The sequence below is a fragment of the Spinacia oleracea genome, chromosome 3 (assembly GCF_020520425.1).
Source record: "Spinacia oleracea cultivar Varoflay chromosome 3, BTI_SOV_V1, whole genome shotgun sequence".
Lineage (NCBI taxonomy): Eukaryota > Viridiplantae > Streptophyta > Magnoliopsida > Caryophyllales > Amaranthaceae > Spinacia > Spinacia oleracea.
This window is the reverse complement of record NC_079489.1, coordinates 124,048,442-124,059,346: the sequence shown is the minus strand read 5'-3', so window position 1 is coordinate 124,059,346 and position 10,905 is coordinate 124,048,442.

Here is a 10,905-nt window from a genome sequence, read left to right as displayed (position 1 = left end):
GTTGACTTTTAATTGAATTACTGTCCGACACTTTTAATTTTTAATGAAAAATTAATAAAAACGCCCAAAAAACGACACTTCGAGGCCTGTTTTTGCAATTCCAGTCGCATGAGTTGATCTCAGAAAATCCTTTTCAATCAGATTAGGGTTTTAAAATTCGAAAAAACGAATATTTTTGATTTCGGACCTGATTATTACGCAATTCATCTAATAATTCGTAAAAAATTCCGAAAATTCAACAAAAAATTTAAAATTTTCAACAGATGCAAAAACAATTAAATCATGCTAATTCATGCTTTGAATACATAAGGCTCATGATACCACTGTAGGGGAATACAGTTAAACATAATAACATGTGCGGAAACAATCCCCAAAGCCAGGAAACATGTATAAAGCACAGATTAAGCAAACTTACATTGAAGCGTGTTTTCCACAATAATCTGTCAACGAACACGAACTTAGAACTCCAGTTGTCGTTCCTCTACTTGGTTCACCGACACGATCAGATCCGTCTTGATTATCGTAGCTTAGACAATCGATCAAGATACTTTGCTTTTGGGATGAACACACTGTGGAGGCACAGAGAGAATTAGGGTTCTCTGTTTTCTCCTAGGGTTGTGTGTATGAATTGTGTTATGTTGGAAAAGAGGTTAGAAGGTTATTAACATAACCTTACTAACCGACCAAGCCATAAGGCAAGGCCGGCCAGCAAGCCCCGCGTGAGACAAGCACTGCGAGCTGGGCCATGGGCCTCGCTGCTGTGGTTGTGTCGCTGCTACGGCCCGCGCGCACACGCGCAGCTCGCTCGACCATGGGCCAGCGATTCCGTGTAGCCGTGGCCTTGCTTGCTTGCCCAGCGCATGCCCATGGGCCTCGAGTGCTTCGTGCACTCAGCTCGTGGGCCGCTCTTCGTATCCGCGATTAAATATATTTCCGATATATTATTTATCGTTTCATATACGACGAATCACCGTCGTACGATACGATTTATTCGTTTCGCCTAGCTTACGAATATTCGCGATACGATATACGATTCCGATGCAAGGTCGTATCGTATAATACGTTTTCCAAACTAATTCCCGAAAAGCTATTAAATGAATTTCCGATTCATTTAATCCGTTGATCTGTTACGTGTCATTGGTGTGACCTTGTAGGTTCAGTCAAGAGTAAGCTGTGAGTTCAATATCCATTAGAACTCACTGATCGGAAGCATTGCTCCAGCTAGCTGTTCCGATCACTTGATCTCACTGAATTAATTGTTCGCAATTAATCTGAACCTTGGTATTAGACTTAATGCACCTTGGGTGAAGGACATATTTCCTTCAGGCGCATATTCAGATCTTTCTGTGTGAAGATGTACTTTAAACTCTTGTGATCCGTAAATATCCTACACTTCACACCATACAGATAGTGTCTCCATATCTTTAATGCAAACACTATAGCTGCTAGTTCTAAATCATGGGTAGGGTAATTGGAATCATATGGCTTCAACTGCCTCGACGCATACGCAATAACCTTCCCGTTCTGCATCAATACACACCCTAAACCATTCTTAGAGGCATCACTATACACATCGTATGTACCACTCTCATCTGGCAAGGTTAACACTGGCACGGTTGTCAATCGCGTCTTCAAGGCTTGGAATGCTTCCTCACACTGGTTACTCCATTCAAACTTTGCTTCCTTCTTTATCAAGGTAGTCACGGGCTTGGCTATCCTAGAGAAGTCTTGCACAAAGCGTCTATAGTAGCCAGCTAATCCCAGAAAACTTATAATGTCAGTCACACTCTTGGGTGTAGGCCATTCACTTACAGCTTTGATCTTAGCAGGGTCAACTGCCACTCCTTCTTTAGATACAAAATGTCCCAAAAATGTAACTCTTTCCAACCAAAACTCGCACTTTGAGAACTTGGCATACAACTGGTTATCTCTCAAAGTACTCAACACAAATCTCAAGTGTTCAGCGTGATCCTTTTCACTCTTTGAATACACTAGGATGTCATCTATGAAAACCACTATAAACTTGTCCAAATAGGCATGGAATACACGGTTCATTAAGTCCATAAATATTACAGGTGCATTGGTTAACCCAAAAGGCATAACAGTGAACTCATAATGTCCATATCTAGTCCTGAATGCGGTCTTTGGTATGTCGTGATCAGCGATTCTCAATTGATGATAACCCGAACGCAAATCGATCTTCGAAAAGATTCCAGCTCCTTTCAGTTGGTCAAATAGGTCTTCTATCATAGGTAAAGGATACTAATTCTTGATCGTGACCTTATTGAGCTCCCCGTAGTCTATACAGAGCCTCATACTTCCATCCTTTTTCTTCACAAACAACACTGGTGCTCCCCAAGGCGATGCAATTGGCCTAATATAACCTTTCTCTAATAAATCCTCCAATTGGCCTTTTAACTCATTCATTTCTACTGGAGCCATTCGATAGGGTGCTTTTGAAATAGGCGCGGTTCCAGGCACTAAATCTATGGTAAAGTCAATAGGTCGATTGGGAGGCATCCCCGGGATCTCTTCCGGAAACACATCGAGGAATTCATTTACTACTGCAATATCTTCAGGTTGATCTTTGATCACATGCTCTAGATTTCTCACATTGCATAAGAGGACTGAGTTCCCTTTACCGACTAGCTTCACGAGTTCCATTGCCGTGATAATCCCTATGTTCTTAGGCTTACCAAACCGACAATAGGACACTACTTTGCCTAGGCTAGACCTCAAGTGAACCTTCTGCTTCTCACAATCTATTTTGGCTTTGAACATGGCCAACTAGTCCATTCCTAGAATTACATCTAGCTCTCCTAACTCGAACTCGATTAGGTTAGATAAGAACACGGTCTTGGCTATGGTCAAAGGCACATTTCTATGGATTTTGGTACACTTCACTATACTACCAGTAGGTATGACTATAGGTACTTCAATTGTTTCAGGCTCTTTCAACCCTAGTTTCCCCAAAGCATCTTTTGATTTATTAGAATAAGTCGCACCTGAATCAAATAGAACTTTAACTAAAACGGAATTAATAGAAAAAGTACCCGCTATGACGTCAGAGGAAGTTTCCGCTTCTTGCCTAGATATCACATTCAACTTTCCTTGGGAAACTCCTTTGTTATAGCCACCTCCATTGGTGTTTCCATTGCCGTTTCGGTTCCCATTCTGCTGTTGGTTTCCTCCAGGCTTTCCATGGTTCTGGTGATTGCCATTTCTATTGCCATTGTTACCACCTTGGTAACTCCTTTGGTTTCCACCTCCATTTCCCCAATTCCGGTTCTGATTATTCCGATTATTGTTCTGGTGGTTACCTTGGTTAGGCTTTCCATTCTTAGAAGAACATTCATACTCCCTGTGGCCTAACTTCTGACAGAATCTACAAGTCACTAAGTTTCTATCACAATCATTTCCAGGGTGATTCATATTACAACGCCTACAGTCGTAGGTCCTTACTCCATTCCTTCCAGACTAATTTCCACCACCTTGGTTGTTGCGATTACCACCATTGTTAGCCCTAAACTGGAAGTTCCCATTCCCTTTGTGCTTCTTAAAATTCCCCTGATTCTGATGGTTATTCCCTTGATTCGAGCTTCCACCATCATTTCTCTTTTCAGTACCCCCATTCTTCCTTTGTTGTAACCCATACAGGTGAGCAGCTTTCCCATACAGGGTTTCTATTGAGGTAAAGGTCTCTCCAGACAACAACAGTTGTAAGTCCATGGTCAAACCATTCTCAAATCTTTGAGCCCTAAGCTCTTCCGTTGCCACCACTTCAGGTGCAAACCTAGACAGCTCTATAAACTTAGAATAGTATTCCGTCACAGACAGACCCTCCATCTTGAGTTCAATGAACTCCTGCGCCTTTTGCTTCTTCAGATAAGGTGGGTAAAACTTGTTCCTTAGTGCAGTTTTGAATGCTTCCCACCCAAAGTTAGGTGTGGATCTAAGGGTATTCTCACATCGTTGCCACCATAAATCAGCTTCACCTCTCGGGTAGTACACATCACTGTTTACCCTATGGTTTTCAGGGTAATTCACAGCTACAATGAGCTTATCAAACTCCCTCAACCAGTTTTCAAGCACACTTGGTTCAATCTCTCCGCTATACAGTGGAGGCTTGCTTTGAGCTATTTTCTTAAACATTTCCCCAGCCGGATCATGCACTGGGTTGGCTCTAGTTTGAGCTAGGTCTCGAACTACCTCAGCTAGTTGTCTAACCACTTCAGAAATCTCTTGGTTAGCCATATCCCTTCTCCTGAATAAAATAAAAAAGGCTAAATTTAATATTGTTGGACATGGCATTACTAAGGCACTAGTTCGACAACGAACCTACTCACATCAAGAACACAGTTATGCGTGCCCTAGGGGAAGAGTTGGCGCCATTTTTGGGCCTTCTCACCCCACTATTCGATGCATGTAAATTTAAATGGTTGCTACTTGACCACCTTGCACATAAAATTTCGTTGAAGAAATAACAATTAAACCCTTTGCGATACCCACAAGACTTAGAATTGAAAATTGAACTTAAGAGATAACGAAAACGAAATTCTATTCTTTTATTAATGCTTCAATGAATAGGTCTTACATCCACTAATTACATAACATTTATTCTCCAACCATGACAGAACTAACAACCATAAGTAGTAGCTTTGCTACTTTATTATTCAACGAAAATAAAACTAAGGATTACATTTCTCTAGAGACTAACGTCATCACGACGATCATTTCTTTCCTTGTATTGCTCTGGAGTGAAGTCTTGATCATTAGGATCATCCAAGTATTCTTCCGGATCCGAGTCTTCATCCATATCCTCATTATTCTGTTGTGGCTCACTATCGACCACATTATTCTCCTCAAGCTCATCCTCAGATCCACTAGATATCTCAATTGTTGGTTCAGGAACTACAGGATTTGGATTCTCAATCTCTACTACATCATCATCATCATCGTCCTCCTCAACATCACTAGCTTGCTCATCATGAATCATGCCATCCTCACCATCACTTTCTATTCCTCCATAGCCCATACCTAGACCCGCAGAGTACTTCCCATCCTCATAGCTATTCTCCGCAACCTCTAAGATAGTAGCAAGAACCTCAGAATCATACTTCCACCTACCATATCTAGTCCCATATTTGTACCAATTAGGGGTACCATCATTAAAATGCATGTCACTGAACTTGTTCTTGAGGTCTATGTAAGGGTTCTTATGGGGTAAACAATGTATAACCATACTAGCCATCATATCTTTGTGCCTAAGGTGGGGCATATCCTTGGTCGAAGCAAGATAGTCGCAAGCAAACACGATCTTCTGAACATACATGCGAGGAGTCTCATTATCCATCTTCTCTAAGTATCCTAGACTGGTGAACTTAGAAGGTAACATCCTTAATTCCTGAAAATTCACAACTCAAATGTCTTACTAACGCGTTCCAATAGAAATTCCAACCCAAAAAGGATACAATAAATAGTTCGTGGAGCCATAAAATTTCAATGCACAAGTATATTCTCAACATGACGTATGATGCAATTAATCACATAAAGAAAGATAAAACATAATTAGAACACATACGTGGAACTTAATAAATCACATTGTCACATAATATGCATTCTTTGACTAATATGCCATTCTTAGTCTACCTGTAGACACCTACTTTTGTCCCCATTCCCGAAAGGGAAGGTTCGATGATGAGAACATAAGTCTCCACTTGGCAACGCATCTCCTATAAAATAACGAATCTCAATCACCCTTTCATTTCAGCCAAAGCTGCTATTTATAGAAACCTGCTAAGAATAGTAACTGCCGTAAAAGGTAGTTGTTAAAAGTGGAAAAGTCATAAAAGATAGAAACCTGTCAGAATTAGGTGTTGCACTCCAACATAAATCCTAAAAGAGATAGAATTTGCAATCCTGGTATAATTCGAAAATAAGAGTTACGTATTAATTAAATTCCTAACGAACCTAGAGTTCGTAACGGGCCCAGACGCATTCCGTCATAAGTTAATACGCACTAAAAGACTCGGATAAATCTCAAAAGCTCCGTGTTCTAAGAGTCCAAATCTGACAAAAAACTCGGCCCAGATCCCGTTTTCAACGCCTGGATCTGGGCGCCGAAATCTTTGGCGCCCAGCCTTGAGCGCTGAAAATGCCTGGGGCCGTTTTATCTCCGAATTCTTTTTGGATTCGTATCTTAAAATCTATCTTTGCACACACTCTTTTCCTATAAATACAGCCTAAAACCGACGTGAAAAAACACACGATTCCATAATCTGAGTATTGACTCTAGCCTTAAGCCTAAGCCTCACGCTGCGAAATTGATCCAGCGTTCTGTCGCAATCGACCCAAAAGTCGAACAGAACGCACCCTGCCCCTTGTAGCTTGATGAATTAAGCCTAAATACTGGAACATTGCTTGGAAACCCGAGATTCGTTAAATAAAAGGAGAAATAGCAAAGCCAAGTGGTTAGTTTTCTGAGAACCACAACGCACCTCTCAAGGGTGCGTTGTAATGTGTCCCTCATATGATTTAATCGCTTTCATCACCCTTTTATAAAATTGTCAAACTATTAATTTGATTGATCTATCACGCCTAATAAGATAATACCTTGGACAATTGAATTATCATGCTAGGTACCTTAAATCAATCTAAATAAGATAATCACGATTGATTTAGTATTATGTGTTGCATATTGCTAAAATCAATTCAGAATAGTTTAATAGTTTAACGCATGTCCCTTCAATTATTTATGCTGAGCAAGTAAGGATAACCTGCCTCTGGAGTATTATCGATGAGCACTCCTCTCGGTAGCTACAGTCCCCCGAACTCTCAATCTCTGCTCTGCGGGTGTACTTTGAGCGATCCCCACACCAGGGATCACAAAGGAACCTATGGCCGTCGTGGTCGAACATAATGGCACTCCCTTTATGTCACGATAACCGGGTTTTGTCAGTTTTTCTCATTGTCGTTAAAAACTGAATGGTGACTCCTATATTACTAGTCGATTGGGTGTAAACTCACAGGAAATCCAATTACACTTGATCTGACAACGTCACGCCCACGAGGGACGAGGTCACGCATTAGCCTCGTGCTTTTTCGACTCCCTCACAGTGGCGACTCCACTAGGGACGTTGATGAAATACTCGTGCTCGTAGGTAATCAAAATAGCGGAAGGGTGAAACGATCCTACCCCGCGTTTATTTCCTTATCAAGTTGGGACGACCTGAAAATCAGCATATTAATATGAACGGACAGAACCGCATAACGGATCTTGGCTCCCTTGGCATGTTTCATCTCGGGAGTTGGGAATAAGGATACCCATCGCCACCCGGGGGGTGCATACGCTTCGAATGTTGTCCACTCGGCACTTTCGCTAGTATTACACCTATCCCAAACCAAATCGCTCGCCCACTAGATCCCTCTCATTGGTGCATGCCCCCTTGGCTTACATCGTGATTGGCCTCTTGGGACGAAATTCGCTCGTGAATGCATTTCCCCGACCGGGGCATGTGTTGGATCGACGATAGAGGAGGTACCAAGCCAGCGCAAATATTACCCATAGAAGCCTATCATAAACTACGTGACATATTATTTTGCTTCATGTTGTAATGTTAGTTGTGTGTAGCGAATTACGTGATTGTGTGTGACAAATAATACTAGAAAACCAACGACCCTAAAAGTTGCCCAAAATTCATAAACACCAATTGGCCAAAGAGTTATACCAAAATACGTGTTCCGCAGCCCCGGGCGATCGCCACAAAAATAAGCGACGCCCAGGACAGCCTGTAACGGATTCTACAACGCTGCACAACACGTAAAGGACGTTATTACGCAAGCACGCAAAATTAAGTCGTATGTACGAAAAAAGGATAGACAAACAGAATACGAGTACCAGTCAGGGACGCATTTTCAGCGCCCCTGGCTGGGCGCCAATCATTTTCAACGCCCCTGTTGGGCGCTGAAGTTGCTGCCTGGCCTTTTGGTCAGGCACAGCAGCCTCGGTACCCGCGCATAAAGTGTACGTAGCAATAAAAAAAAATTCGTAACAAATTTGCTACGAGGACGTATGAAAAAAGGGACTCGATTTTAAGAACGACTTATAAAATAAATAACTCTTTGTGTCGTTGTTAGGCTTCCTATAACGACCATGTTTGGCACTAAAACCGAGCATGCTAATTAAAATAACTTTGAATGTCACACGACAAATGTTTTGAAAATCCAAAGAATGACTAAAAGAAAGCCAAAAGTGTACCAACAAAAGTGAGAATAGAAAACCAATAGAAAGAGTCAGAAGTCTAGAATAAGTAATGCTTAACTTTGGGCCTAAACTTTAGCTTGTCTTATGTATAGGGCTGGTTCTGCCGCTTGGTGTCGATCTGAAAATCAAAGTTTAGTGCGTCTCGAAGCTACATCACCAACACAAGGTCTAGTAACTCCAAGCTCCATCCGTCATTCCCCCTTTCAAGGATCTCCGCTTCCCCAACCTCGATTCGCACCCTCAAACATGTCCATGGAAGAATTACGAGACCAAATGGTCCAAATGACCCAACTTACGAGTCAACTAAATATGGAAAACGAATCCTTAGCGGTTGCGCAAGCCAAAAATGACCTCGATAACGAGAAGAAGATCGAAAAAATGGTTCTGCAGCAAACCATGGGGAGCAAGTATTTCTCCCTCGATCCTAAACCTTTTCCCGGCAAACTACCGGAAAAGTTCAGTTCATCTGACTTACCAAAGTTCAAAGCCACGGACAATCCCCGTGATCATCTCTTGAGCTTTGTGAATGCCATGAACTTGAAAGGTGTGGACAAGTCCATGTATTTGCCTGCCTTTCCTTTGTCCTTGGAACCCGTGCCACTCAAATGGTACTACCACCAGGACCCTAAGATCTTCCCCACTTGGGAGGACTTTGTCAATGTCTTCATGAAGCAATACTCGTCAAACATGGATTTTCAAGTCACCATGCGCGAGTTGGAAGTCCTCTTCCAAAAGAAAAATGAAGGTTTCACGACCTATTTTGCTAGATGGAGAGACCAAGCGGCCCAACTAATCAATTGGCCTCCTAAAACTGAATTGGTCCAAAAATTCATTGACAACCTAGACCCAGCTTATAAACAACACCTTAGGTACTTGGGCCTTGATACCTTCAAAAGGGTTTATGATGTAGGAATAAAGATCGAGGATGACCTCGCAAAAACAGTACAAAGCAAGCCTGCATGCAAAAGTAACACCTAGAACAGGGGCCACACGCCTCAAGCCCAAGAGGTCCACGCCGTAGAAGAAACCCCAACCCGTAGGAGCCTTGGAAGGTGGACCCGAGACCGAAAGTTTGCCCCACTCGGGTCAACTCTGGTACAAGCCTTCCAAAGACTAACCAATCAAGGAAAGCTAATGCCCATAGGCCCCACACCCGACCCTTTATCCAAAAATAAATATTGGGTCGAGGGCACCTATTGCAAATTCCATCAGGGAAATGGGCACGATACTGAAAACTGCTGGAATCTAAAAAACACGATCCAAGATATGATAGAGGATGAAGTAATACCTCTCCCTAATGTTGGCAAACCCAACAACAACAAGAGCCCACTCGGTTCTTGTCACATCTCTCTCGATCAACTAGAAAATAAGAACTTTGAACCTACGGTGTATATTACGCCTCAAGGTGCACCACTCGCCATGGTCCCTATGGATCAAATCGAGAGAGAAGTGTGCGGTGTGTGGGATGCTGATGCTGAAGATGTCTACCTGTCTCAAGTATCGGGCCATGACCTCTTTACTGAAACTTGGCCCGGGCATGCTCCCATTGACACCACCCCTCAAGAGTCTGAAGTTGACAATCTCACTCGGTCCGGAAGGGTATACCAACAGGATATTTGCCCACCTCCCGGTGACGACATCCCAGTCAGACAGACTCCTGAAAACATACAGCACACAACCGTCGCAGAAGTCATCGAAAATCCTCTCTTGAAGCAACTAAAAAGAACTAAAGCCAAGATTTCCATCTGGGATCTCATGTGCACTTCAAAGGAACATCGTGAAAAACCTATTCGCTCACTTGACCTCATCTCAGTCCCTACGGATATCACACTGACTCGTTGGTTAACCACGTCACAAGAGATGTTGAGGAAAAAGCAATAGTTTTTACTGACAAAGACTTACCTAAAGAAGGACGCGCCCACAATAAGGCCCTCTATCTAGTGGTTGGATGCAAAGGACAAAACATCCCCCTAGCACTCGTAGATAACGGTTCAGCGGTAAATGTTTTCCCATTGCGAACTGCCCATTGCTTGGGGATAGGAAGCGATGACTTCCAAACCTCCACGCAAGGGGTACGAGCTTATGATAACTCTCGAAGGCCTGTGCTGGGAAAAATCAACCTCATAATACAAACCGGGCCCGTGGCACGTACCACGGAGTTTCAAATAATCGACATCAAGCCCATCTTCAACATCCTCTTAGGGCGCCCTTGGCTCCATGACTTAGGAGGTGTGGCTTCTACCTTGCACCAAATGGTTAAACTTAACCATAACGGGGTAATTCTGGAAATACGCGCTCCTCCTCTCGACGTCAGTTGTACTATGGTTGGAACGGCCGAAACTGCAGAAGACCTTTACGGTTTTCAAGTGGATGAAGCCATCCAAGTCATTGAGGACTATAATTTAGCATTTCTAGATCCGCGTACATCCCGGGTCATCCCTAAAATATTGCTAGCTCAAGGCTATTTCCCGGGAACTCCATTGGGCATAAGGAAGAAGAACTACATGTTCCATCCCCCACCTAACAAATCTACTCCCTTTGGCCTAGGCTATGAACCAACGGAGGAAGATATTGCTGACCACTTATCTAGGCTACGCCTTAAGCCAGCCAAGGCAAAACAAGACACCCTTCTTCCCCCATAT